This window comes from Myodes glareolus, chromosome 5, assembly GCF_982192425.1.
Source record: "Myodes glareolus chromosome 5, mMyoGla1.1, whole genome shotgun sequence".
NCBI lineage: Eukaryota > Metazoa > Chordata > Mammalia > Rodentia > Cricetidae > Myodes > Myodes glareolus.
Genome location: NC_142030.1, coordinates 88831210 through 88844586, shown reverse-complemented (window position 1 = coordinate 88844586; position 13377 = coordinate 88831210). Strand labels below are relative to the sequence as shown.

General features: G+C 44.5%; 2 pseudogenes; both read left to right on the top strand.

Moving 5' to 3' along the window:
• The first annotated feature begins 3385 nt into the window (after positions 1-3385).
• LOC125398317 (small ribosomal subunit protein eS28 pseudogene) lies at positions 3386-3595 on the top strand (annotated as a pseudogene).
• Positions 3596-6488: 2893 nt separating this feature from the next.
• Positions 6489-7465, top strand: LOC125398361 (eukaryotic translation initiation factor 3 subunit I pseudogene; annotated as a pseudogene).
• The last annotated feature ends 5912 nt before the right edge of the window (positions 7466-13377 follow it).

The following is a 13377-nucleotide window of genomic DNA, read 5'->3' as shown; positions in this document are numbered from 1 at the left end:
TAGCTATTGAAATAATATGTACATTTTTTAAAAAAAAAGAAATACTACTATGTAGCCCAAGGTGTTCTCAGATTGGCAATACTGCATCAGCCTGAGGAGTTCTGGGATTACACCACTCTTTGATAATATGTATTTATCCACGTTGGATCAAATCCAAGATCTTATGTATTCAAGGTTGACTGAGCTATGCTCTCATCCCTGCACTGTAAGCTTAGAGCTCATTAGATGTCACTTGCACTTTCTTTGTATGTGCCAGTTTATTGACCGAACTACATCACTACATTTTTTCCTCTGTGCCAGCTCCTTGTAGAAGCCACAGAGGAAGGGATGTGTAGTCATTCCCTAGAGATGGAAACTTTTGGTCATAGAGGAAGAGAGAAGGTCATACAACTTAGGAAACTCAGTGTTAGGGGCTGCAGACCCGCAGACCCTTAGACCCTGAATTTTCTATGGCCCCTTGCCTGCCGAAGTAAACAACTTATTTTCCCATGCTTGCAGCTGCTCTGAGCACGAGACCCTCAGGAGTTCCTGATGGCAGGGGAGTGGTTTTTGGTGGGCTTGCATCTGAAAAATCCCAAGAGCTAGGACGTGGCGATTAGTCAAGGAAAGCCCTATACAAGATGCCTTGGAACACAATAAAATTGGCATTCTTATTTCAATGTCTCTGTGTGTTTTTTAATCCCCAGACCCTTGCCCGATCATGGTTCCAGGTGGTGCAGGTGCCACAGTTCAAAGTGACAGGGTTCACAAGGTTATAAAATAGTAGCCAGGTGGTGGTGGTGGTGGTGCACCCCTTTGATCCCAGCACTAGGAAGGTCGAGGCAGGTGGATCTCTGTGAGTTCGAGGCCAGCCTGGTCTACAGAGTGAGTTCCAAGACAGACAGACAGAGCTCTGCTACACAGAGAAAACCTGCCTTGAAAAACCAATAATAAATAAATAAAATAAAAAAGAAAGGAAGTAGTAACCAAGTTAGGGAGGGGACACTCCTGTGGAGCTGTGGGTAAATTTCTTTGGTCAGTCCACAGTGCACTCACTGTGTCTCCCCAGGAAAAGTAAAACAATAGTTAGGAAGTCAGTTATCTCCATCATCTATCTAAAGATAAAATTTCCCCCGGCACTTGAGATGGAACCTAGAGACTCACGTGCAAGGCAGATGATTTACCAAGCCCCCTCCCTCCTCCTTTGAGACAAGGTCTCACTAATGCAGCCCTGGCTGACCTAGACTTCTCCACGTAGACCAGCAGGCTGTGCTCAGAGATGCATCTGCCTCTGGATGGCTGTGATTCACATCTTACATGCTGGGGTCTTTTTTCCTAACCTAATGCAGTGAAAGGCCCCAGTAGCAGGGACATCCCAGTGGCAAGAGAGCAGCTGTGTAGTATGATATCGGTAAAGCTTACCAAGAAGCTGGCTCAGGAGACTCGGCCCCTCCACCTCCAATCCAAACGTGTTTAAAATGTCCTCCAAACATCCCCTGTTCTGGGTCAGGCGGCTGCTGCCCCGCCCTATCCCTAACTAAGTAAACGGGAGAAGGAAAAACTGCCAGCAGCTAAGGGTACTAAAATCACCAAGCCCTTAAACAGCCTAAAGGTAAGCTATTCCAACAAAAAATACTATTGTTTATCCATCTGATAAAAATTCCCAAGGAAGGGTGGGGAAACTTATCCAGGAAAAGCAGCTAGGTCAGGAATTCCAGCTGACTCCTGACCTCCCCAGACAGCTCCTGCTGGGTGTTTGTAAGCTCGCATTTAGTGTTACCATTGCTTTCTGACTCCACTACTCCAGCCGTGGCTGGTGGATTTCTAAGTGCTCGATCTGACGGTGATTGGCTGTCCATCTGCTCCCTGTTATTGGTTCTCTCACTCTGCTTGCTGCATGCCTGCTGAGCTCACGCATCTGAAACAGAGCATGGCCACCCTAATTCTCCGGACTACATACAACAACAGGCACCTAGACTTTGCATCCTGTTATTTATTCCCCCAATGAAAGGCACTGGTGCTTTTCAAATTAGAGACTGATTCTAGGGGTTGGGTCAGGGAATATACAAAATGATCCTAGAGCAGTGCTCTCAACCTGTGGGTCACGATTCCTCTAAAGGTTGAGTGACCTTTTCACAGGGGTCACCTAAGAACATCAGAAAACACAGTTACATTATGATGCGTAACAGTAACAAGACAGATATGAAATAGCAATGAAATAATTTTATAGTTGGGGGGTCACCACAACATGAGAAACTGTATTAAAGGTCCACGGCATTAGGATGGTTGAGAACCACTGTCCTGGAGCATCTTGTGGTTGTGAAAGTAAGAAAGCTAAAAACCAAAAGAATGGAAAAACTGAGGGCTGGTGAGGCGGTTTGAATAAAAAGGCCCCTCCATAGGCTCATATATTTGGATGCCTTGAAAGAATTAGAAGGATTGGGTGTGTCGTGTGTTGCTGGTTTGTGCTTTGAGATTTCAAAATCTCATGCCAAGTTCAGTGTGTCCCTTTCTGTTGGATCAGGATGTAGAACTCTCAGTTACTTCTCCAACACAATGCCACCATGCTCCCCACCATGATGATAATGAACTAAACCTCTGAAACTGTGAGCAGGTCTCCAATTAAACATTTTTTTTTTTAAAGAATTGCCTTGGTCACCGTGTCTCTTCACAGAAATTGCAGAATGGCTGAGCCAGCTGAGAATACAGCTAGGTGAGTTCTTATCTAGTTATGTGTGAAGTCTTAAATTCAAGGTCCATTACTGGGGAAAAAATTATGTTAAACCAGGTATGGTGGTGTATTGTCTTTAATACCAGCACTCAGGAGGCAGAGGCAGGTAGATCTCTGAGTTTGAGACCAGCCTGCTATAGAGCAAATCTCAGGACAGCTAGGGCTACACAGAGAAACCCTGTCTTGTTGCAGGATATCTGATCACACTGTGAATCCTGAGATTGCATTATTTACTGGAAAAATCTGTTTCTAGTTGTGATGTGGCTCAATACTAGCACAGGCCTTTAATCCCAAAACTTTCTGCTTGTATTGTAATACAATACTGTAAACAGGGTTAAATAAAGTCAACCATAGGCCAAGAGGCAGAGCAAGCAACAGAGCAAGCAAGTTGACAGGAAATGAACATAAGATTATTAAGGAAAAAAACATAGAGCGTAAGAAGGAATCAGAAGGATGGATAGAGAGACACAGAGGCAGCAGAAGAGAGGGACATTGATATTTGAGGGGACTGGTTTGGTTGGGACAGGAGAGAGGAGAGGCTTTGGGGACAATGGCAATGGCAGAGGAGGAAGGTTTTCACCCTAAGTCTTTATTGGTAAAATCAAATGATTGAGATTTTGTTAAAAAACCCTTTCTCAAAAACCAGAACAGCCTCCCCGCCTGCTCGCCGCCATCATGGACACGAGTCACGTGTAGCCCATCAAGCTTGCTAGGGTAACCAAAGTGCTGGGCAGGACCTGTTCGCAGGGACAGTGCACGTAGGTACATGTGGAATTTATGGATGACACCAGTCGCCCCATCATCCGAAATGTCAAAGGTCCTGTTCCAGAGGGAGACGTGCTCACCCTATTGGAGTCAGAAAGGGAGGCTCGGAGGTTGCGTTGACCTCGCTGCTAGGTCCTGAGTATCCACCACTTGGCCCATGATGACCTGCAACTATTAAATAAAACATTTGTATTGTTAAAAAAAAAAAAAAAAACAAACGCAGTCACATTGAAAGGCTGTAAGAGCCAGCCAGGGACAGGTATTGCTGCCAAGTTTGACAGCCTGACTTTGGTCCTAAAATCCACCTGGCAGCAGAAGAGACTTACTCTCTCACGTTGTACTCTGATCTCCATGCTCACCTCCCACGCCCAGAATCTACACATAAAGAATTCTAACAATGCTTTAAGAAGAGTCAACCTGGCCAGACGGTGGTGGCGCACACCTTTAATCCCGGTGCTTGGGAGGTAGAGGCAGGCAGATCTCTGAGTATGAGGTCAGTCTGGTCTATGAAGTAAGTTCTAGAACAGCCAGGGTTGTTATACTGAGGAATCCTGTCTCAAAAAACCCAAACCAACACCCCCTACAAAAAGCAACCCCCAACAGAAGGAGGGAGAACATGAGCAAGGAAGTCAGGATCAGAGGGTACCTTCATCCGACGATAGATGGAGATAGAGACGGAGACCCACATTGGAGCACTGGACTGAGCCCTCAAGGCCCAAATGAGGAGCAGAAGGAGGGAGAACATGAGCAAGGAAGCCAGGACCGCGAGGGGGGCAATCACCCACTGATACAAGGGAACTGATCTAATGAGAGCTCACCAAGGGCAGCTGGACTGGGACTGAACGAGCATGTGATCAAACCGGATTCTCTGAATGTGGCTGACATGGGGGCTGACTGAGAAGCCATTGATAATGGCACTGGGGCTGTTTTCGTCTGCATGTACTGACTTTTGGGGATAGTCTGATTGGATGCTCACCTTCCTAGACCTGGAGGGAGGGGGGAGGAACTTGAACTTCCCACAGGGCAGGAAACCCTGACTGCTCTTAGGACTGGAGAGGGAGGAGAAGAGGGAGTGGGGGGAGTGGGAGGATATTGGGAGGAGGGGAGGAAGTGGAAATTTTTATAAATTATTAATAATAATAAAAAAGAAGAAAAGCAATCCCCAAAAAAGAGTCAACCAGAAGGAGTTTCCAACAGCCAAAGTTAGAACAACCTGCACAAATAAATAATGATCGTATTGGAACATAGCCCCCAAGTGAAATAAATCTCCACAAGCTTATACAGATAAAAATGGGAAAGTAAATGGGTACCAATTCTTCCTTAAAAGATAATTCTAATTAGTACATGTAGAAGGAATGAAATAAACAGAAAACTGTATTTATAACAGCACATATCAAAGTTAACAGGCAAAAGTTAAAAACAATATACTCACATCTCCAATAATCTTATGGTCATTAGTTACAAGGGAGAAGCCAGAACTTATGTCAAACAATTAGCACCGGTGCCACTGCCATCAGCACGCACTGAGGAAAGGAGTGTCATCTCTGCACCGCCCTTCCCAGTGACGTGAGAACAACATATCAAATCCAAGCAGAGATTGCCCTGGAACAACAGATTACTGTTCTTCCAAAGCATAAAGTTCAGGGCTGGAGAGACGGCGCCACGGTCAAGAGTACTTGTACTTCTGAGGACATGGTTCCTAGCACAGATATGGTGACTTCACAACCATCCGTAACTACAGTTCCAAAGGATCTAATGCCCTCTTACCCTGATGGCACTAGATAGTAGCACGCACACATATACTTAGGCAAAACATTCGTACACAGAAATCTAAGAAAAAAAATTCCAAAGCATAAAGCAACTAGGCAAGGTACCACGTGTTTTTAACCCCAGCACTTGGAAGGCAGAGGTAGGAGTTCCTGGTCTACATAGTGAGTTCTAGAACAGCCAGGATTACATAGAGAGACCCTGTCCCAAACAAGCAAACAAATAAATTTAAATAAATAAATAAATACATACATAAAGCAAGCATAAAAGTCAGGGCTAGAGAAATGTTTCACGGATTAAGAGCATTTGCTAGTCTTAACAGATGGTCGAGGTTTGGTTCCCAGCACCCTCATGGTGAGTCATAACTGTGGGTAATTCCAGTTCCAGGGGATCCAAGATCCTTTTCTGGCCTCTGCAGACATCAGGCATGCACATGGTACATAGACATACATGCAAGCAAGCACATACACATACATTTTTGAAAAAAAAAATTTTTAAAGCATCAGAACTGGAGAGATGACTCAGAGGTTAAAGCATTCACTGCCCTTCTCAGGGGACCTAGGTTCAGTCCCCAGCACCCACATGGTCGCTCACAACTGTAACTCCAGTTCTAAGGGATCACAGATGACACCCTCTTCTGGCCTCTGAGGGTACTAGGTGAGTACATGGAACACATACATATGTGCAGGCAAAACAGACAAGGAAAATAAAACAACTTCGTTTTCAAAAACTTTTTTTTCAAGGTGTCAAGGTCACAAAAGACAAAGAAAGACTAAGAAACAGACTAAAGGACCACGGCATGAATTAATGGAATTTGGGGTCCTGTATTTGATTTTGAAACAGGAAAGAATATTACAAAAAAATCAAAAAGTCCATAGTTTAATAACTATAATGTGAATTTTGGTTTTGATCACTGCTTTATGGTTACATAAAATGTTAATGTAATTGAATCTGAATGAAAGATAAACCAGAAACTTTTAGCTTTACAACCTTTAGGTCTATAGTTATCTAAAACAAAACTATTTTCTTAGAGCTACTGACCCCTTGTCGACATGACCCACAAACAAATCATTCCTTAATTAGAATCTTCCTCATTTATTTCCAAGATAGCACATTGATAATAATATCACAATATAAGACACAAATAACTTTAAAAGCACCACAGTCTTCACAAACACATTAAAACTTCAGTCTTGAGTCCAGGTCCGGTCCTGCGCACATTGCCTCTCCTCGCGACACCGCTGGGATGAAGCCCATCCTACTGCAGGGCAGTGAGTGGTCCATCATGCAGATCAAGTACTACCGCGAAGGAGACCTTCTCTTCATCGTGGCCAAAGACCCTATCGTCAATGTGTGGTACTCTGTGAATGGCGAGAGGCTGGGCACCTACATGGGCCATACTGGAACCATGTGGTGTGTGGATGCTGACTGGGACACCAAGCACGTCCTTACCGGCTCAGCTGGCAACGGCTGTCGTCTCTGGGATTGTGAAACAGGGAAGCCGCTGGCTCTACTGAAGACCAACTCAGCTGTCCTCACCTGTGACTTTGACTTTGGGGGCAACATCATCATGTTCTCCACAGACAAGCAGATGGGGTACCAGTGTTTCGTGAGCTTCTTTGATCTACAGGATCCAAGCCAGATCGACAACAATGAGCCCTACATGAAGATCCCCTGCAATGACTCCAAGATCACCAGTGCCATTTGGGGACCCTTGGGGGAATGCATCGTCGCAGGCCATGAGAGTGGAGAGCTCAACCAGTATAGTGCCAAGTCTGGGGAGGTGTTGGTGAATGTTAAGAAGCACTCCCGGCAGATCAATGACATCCAGTTGTCTAGAGACATGGCCATGTTTGTCACTGCATCCAAGGACAACACAGCTAAGCTCTTTGACTCCACAAGTCTTGAACATCAGAAGACTTTCTGAACAGAACATCCCGTCAACTCAGCTGCCCTCTCTCCCAACTATGACCATGTGGTGCTGGGAGGTGGCCAGGAAGCCATGGATGTAACCACAACCTCCACCAAGATTGGCAAATTTGAAGCCAGCTTCTTCCACCTGGCTTTTGAAGAGGAGTTTGGGAGAGTCAACGCCACTTTGCAGCCATCAACAGTGTTGCCTTCCATTCTGATGGCAAGAGCTACAGGAGCGGTGGCAGAGACGGCTACGTCCGCGTCCACATCCATGACTTTGACCCATAATACTTTGAGTTTGAGGTCTAAGAAGCTGGACCTCAGTGCACATCAGGGAAGCTGCTCAAGAAGGTTTTAAACGCTGAGAAATAAATTAGTTGTTAAAAATAAAAAAAAAGCCTTCAGTCTCTTCAAAATATCCAATCTCTCTAAAAATCCAAAATCTCTATTAAAAGTTCCAAGTCTAAAAAGAAAAAAATTCCAAGTCTTCCAGCTGTGGGCTCCTGTAAACATCAAAATTAAATTAATACCTTCTCACTTCAAGAGGGAAGAACCAGGGCAGAGTCACAATCTGAATGGAGCAAAACAAACTCCAATTGTACAAATAACTCCACATTCAATGTCTGGGATTCACTCAGGATCTTCTGGGCTCCTCCAAAGGGCTTGGGTCACTTCTTCGGCCCCACCCTCTGCAGCGCACACAGCCTGTATCTAAGCTCCAGTAGACTCTACTCCACTCCTGCTGCTGATCTTGATGGTCATCCCGTGGTACTGGCATCTCCAAAATGCCAGGGTCTTCTGCTGCAACTAGGCTGCATTTTCACCAATAGCCCCTCCTAGGCTCTCCTCATGGTGGCAAGCCTCTTCTCTGTATCACCCCTTCAGTCCTGGGCTTTCGATTGCCATTCAGTCTGTCCCTTCACCAATGGCCTCTCCTGGCTTCTCATAGTGCCAGGCCTCAGCTGTGCTCCATGGCCCCATCATGCCTTCAAAACCAGTACCACCTGGATGATTCCTACACCACCAAGTTTGGCTGTTAGTGCAAGGCACAACCTTGGTCACTCTGCAAAACAGCTTCAGTGTTCTTTTAGGAAACACTTCTCAGAAGACAACAACGCTGCTCTCTCTGTCTCTCTGTCTCTCTCTCTGTTGTTTTTTTGTTTGTTTGTTTTGTTGGTTTTTTTTTTTTGAGACAGGGTTCCCTGTGTAATCCTGGAACTCACTCTGTTTCTTTCTTTCTTTCTTTCTTTCTTTCTTTCTTTCTTTCTTTCTTTCTTTCTTTCTTTCTCTTTAGATTTATTTATTATGTATACAACATTTTGCCTCCATGTATGCCGCCCGCCAGAAGAGGGCAACAGATCTCATTACAGATGGTTGTGAGCCACCATGTGGTTGCTGGGAATTGAATTCAGGACCTTTGGAAGAGCAGCCAGTGCTCTTAACCACTGAGCCATCTCTCCAGCCCTAGAACTCACTCTGTAGACCAGTTTGAGACCAGGTTGGCCTCAAATTTAGAGATCCATTTGCTTCTGCCTCCCAAGTGATGGGATTAAAGGTGTGCTCCAACATGCTTGGCTTGCTGGTCTTTTTTTTTTTTTTTCTTTTTGTTTTTTTTTGAGACAGGATTTCTCTGTGTAGTTTTGGTGGCTGTCCTGGAACTCACTCTGTAGACCAAACTGGCCTCAAACTCACAGAGATCCGCCTGCCTCTGCCTCCCGAGTCCTGGGATTAAAGGCCTGCACCACCACTGTCTACCTTGCTGGTCTCTTCTCAGTCACTACTAACTTCTCAGCTCCAGCAACCAGCATCTATGTTCCAGCAAAGCAAAGGCTTCACTTCAGTAGCTCTGGTGTTTTGTTAATCATAGCTGATTCTTTAGCCCCAGTGAACCAGAACCTCAGAATCTTTTTGTGACGGGGGTTTAAGATAGGGTTTTTCTAGCTGTCCTGGAACTCACTGTGTTGTAGACCAGGCTGGTTTCGAACTCACAGAGATCTGTCTGTCTCTGCCTCCTGAGTGCTGTATTAAAGGTGTGCACCATCACCGTCTGTTGAATCATAGATTCTTGATTCAAAACAACAGATGACCCTGATAAGGTCTTGAAACTTCCCTCACCAGACCTCCATCTTCTGCATTGCCCTCAGCATTCTATCATCCAAGCTCCTACAGCTCACTGGGCATCGAGCGCTACTGTCTTTTCTAGCACAAACTCCCAAAGTCCTTCCACAATCCTCCCCAAAACAACATGGTCAGGTTTGTCACAGCCACACCCACCTATCCTGGTAACCAACTGTCTTAGTTAGGGTTTCTATTGCTGATGAAACACCAAGACCAAAGCAACTTGGGAAGGAAAGGATTTGTTAGGCTCACACTTCCATAGCTGCTCATCACTGAAGGAAGTCGGGACAGGAACTCAAGAAGAGCAGGGACTTAGAGAGGAGCTGCTTACTGGTTTGTTCTCATGGCTTTCTCAGCCAGGTTTCTTATGGAACCTAGGACCACCAGCCTGGGGATGGCACCACCCTCAGTAGCCTGGGACCTCCTCCATAAACCACTAAGAAGTGTCCTGTTGAATTACCAAAACCCGGCATTTTCTCAAGTATGGCTTCCTCCTCTCTGATAACTCTAGCTTATGTCAAGTTGACACAAATATTAATACATGTGAATGGTAAACATCAAATTTAGGATAATAGTTGACCCTTAATGAAAGATACATTTTGAAAAACTAAGAAGCTATGCATAAGAAATTCAACTGTAAGATGGATTTTAAAACTCACCCGTTTGTTATGTGTGTGTGTAGGGCATGTGTGTGGAGGTCAAAGGGCAACCCATGGGAGCTGGTCCTTCCTTTTACCATGTGTGTTCCAGGAATCAAACTCTGGTCATCAAGCTTGGCGGCAGAGTGGTTTTACCTGCTGAGCTGTTTTGCCAATCCAGAATAGTTAATTTTTTATACTGTGTGGAGTTTACATGGAGATTTATTATTACATCGCTGACTGAAATATCTATCTTCTAAAAACTTCATACTTTCTCACTCTAGTGACATATCTGCCTATACTTTGTTTACTCAACATTTATCAAGTACCTGTTATAAAATGTAGTTCCTACTAAGTATAGTGGCTCAGCCCTATAATCCCAGCAACTGTGAGGCTGAGGCAAGAGAGCTGCATACCTTCCCCTCTGCAAAGTGGCTTCTACTGTCAAGATATCAGATTTCAACACCAACTAATATTAATCCTATGTCTCCTTCCCGTGTTAGTTGTGGGGTGGAATTGCTGAACTCTCATGAGAGCCCGAAACAGTCACTGACCATTGGGAAGACGGTGTTCCCACACGTTAACACAGAGGGTCTGCTCCATGCCATCTGACGTGACAGATCTGACAGACTGAAAACAGTGAGTTTGCTCGCATCTTAGTTTTTGGGTCTGGGCATTTGTGCAGTTATGTGGATGCCAGAGGTTGACATCTGGGGTCCTCGACTGCTCTCCACGTCTTTGGGGAGTTGGCTCTTGGCTTCAACCTTGTAGAGACAGCACTTCTTGTTCTTTATTAGACTGCAGATTCCAGGCGAGCTGCTCTGAGGGCATCTGGGTGATTCTCCTGTTCTGTCAGATGTGCACATCTGGCTCATGTGCTGCAGGGAGCAAACTAGTATTGTCAAATTTGCATGGCTAGCACTGTGCCCTGCTGAGCCAGCTAGCCTTCTTTATTTTATAGGCAGGATCTCACCAGCTGGCTAGACCAGCTGATGAAAGAGCTCTGGAGATCCTCCTGTCGGTCCTACCAGGACATGTCACCATGCTGGAGCTCTGAACTCAGGACCCTCCAACGAGCTAACTAAAATGACCCGAATTCCTGTCTCCAGGCATTTAGCGTGTGAAAACAGATGTGCTTGCAACAGCAGGTACAGCTGTACCTACAGCTTCCAAACTGAATCAGAAATCCTGCTACAGGTCAATTCTGGTCAAGTTCAGATAGTAGGAAAATGGGGAAACCGGCATTTCAACTATGACTCTAATTCCACTCGTCCAGGAAGACCCAGAGAAACTCCCTCATCATGTACTTCTGATTAAATTGTTTATTAAAATGATTTTTTGGTGTTTTAGCTTTTATCTTGGGCTCTACCAACTTTAGCTTTAGAATAGCTACCAAAAATGTCATAGGAGTATTTTATTTTTGAAAAAATTTGAACTCACCATGTAGCAGAGAAGACCCTGAACTCCTGCTTTTTATAGATGTTGGGATTACAGGCATGTGCCACCATGCCCAGCTTTATGCAGTGCTCAGAGTCAATCTTGGACTTCACACGATAGGAAGTATGCCACCAGTCTTTTTTTTTTTAAATTTATTTATTATGTATACAGTGTTCTGCCTCCATGTATGCCTACAAACCAGAAGAGGGCACCAGATCTCATTACAGATGGTTGTGAGCCACCATATGGTTGCTGGGAATTGAACTCAGGACGACTGGAAGAGCAGTCAGTGCTCTTAACCACTGAGCCATCTCTCCAGCCCCCCCTCCCCCCGCTACCAGTCTTTATAAAGGTTAGTGATAGAAACAAGCAACCCATTCCCCTGTCCAAGACGCAGCACTGGGACAGAAAGCCTCTTCTGACTACAGGATGGATGAAGAAAGGCCATTTTCCAAGAACGAGGAAGCCTTGGAAATACCACCAAAAAGGGTTTTATCCAGTTTTTCATCTCATGCTCTGCATGTGGTAAAAATATAATTAAAAAATATATATAAACTGCCTTTCACCTCTCACCTACCCATAATTATTTCCAGAAAATCTATCCTAATCAAGAACAGTCTTGTGGGCTACGGATGGCTCAGTGGTAGAGTGTTGGCTCAGGATGAGCAAGACCCTAGGTTGACTCTCGAGTACCACAAAGAAAAGAAAAACAAAGCCTAGTGCCATGCCTCCAATTTCAGGACTCTGGAAGATGAGGCAGAAAGAATGCTCACAAGCTCAAAGCAACCCAGATTATATAGCAAAACTATTTTTTTAAACTGATTTTTATTGAATTCTACATTTTTCTCTGCTCCCCCCAGCAAAACTATATTAAAACACAACAACAACAACAACAAAAGGGCTGTAGAGATGGCTCAGAGGTTAAGAGCACTGGCTACTCTTCCAGAGGTCCTGAGTTCAATTCCCAGCAACCACATGGTGGCTCATAACCTAGTGTCCAGGTATACATACAGAGCACTCATACATAAAGTATAAAGTTTAAAACAAAACAAAAACAATATATCAAAGACCCCAGAGTTACCCAATTAAATGTCAAAACCATACCTGCATTACATGTGAAGCCAGCATCAAGGAGCTGGAGTTCTCACGAAAGGAACTTACTGACCTGCCATTTAAAGATGCACCAACTGGATGCTCTGATACAACTTTCTTATTTTATAACGGAAAGCCTGAATGCTGTACATCTGACAGGTTGTTCCCAAAATCCATTTATTACATTTTTAGGGAAACACAAATCAAAGCCACAGTGAACTAGACTCTCAAAAATCCAAAGCAAACAAAAAAACAAACTTAACCTCAACTACAGTGGCAGATCACTCCACACGTCAGGAGGGCTACAAAGTTTCTCTAAAGGGAGAGTGGCTGTGGTATCCTTCGGTGGTTTTATGCTTGCCTGGCAGACAACAGGGCTGGGGTTTAATCCCTAGCACGGGGTGGGAGGATAACAAGCGTCATTTGGCAAGGAAGCAGAGAAAGAGAATCCTCTTGCATTGCTCCTGGGAATAGTAAAACGGTGCAGCCCTTGTGGAAAACAGTTTGGCAGCTCCTCAGAGTTAAAGATAGAACAATTACGTGACCAGCAATCTTAGGCTTAGGTAAATATCCAAGAGAACTCAAAGTAGGGACTCAAATAGCTATTTGCACTCCAGGGTATAATTCAGCATAGCTGAAGTTGGAACAGCTTGTTACCATCAATAGTCAAATGAATAACATCAGTCGGCATATGCACACAAGAAACACTCAGACACAAAATTAAAGAATTAGAATTCCCAGGATGAATGGACCTGCAAACATTATGCTAAGTGAATTAAGGCAGGCAAAAATGAGTCTGTATGATTCTATGCATATGAGGGACCTCAGATAGGCAAATCCAGACAGGGGTTGAGGGTAGGGACGAAGGGAAGAGGCTACTGTTTAATGGTATAGAGTTTATATCGGTGATGACAACTTTCACTGTTTTGAGACAGG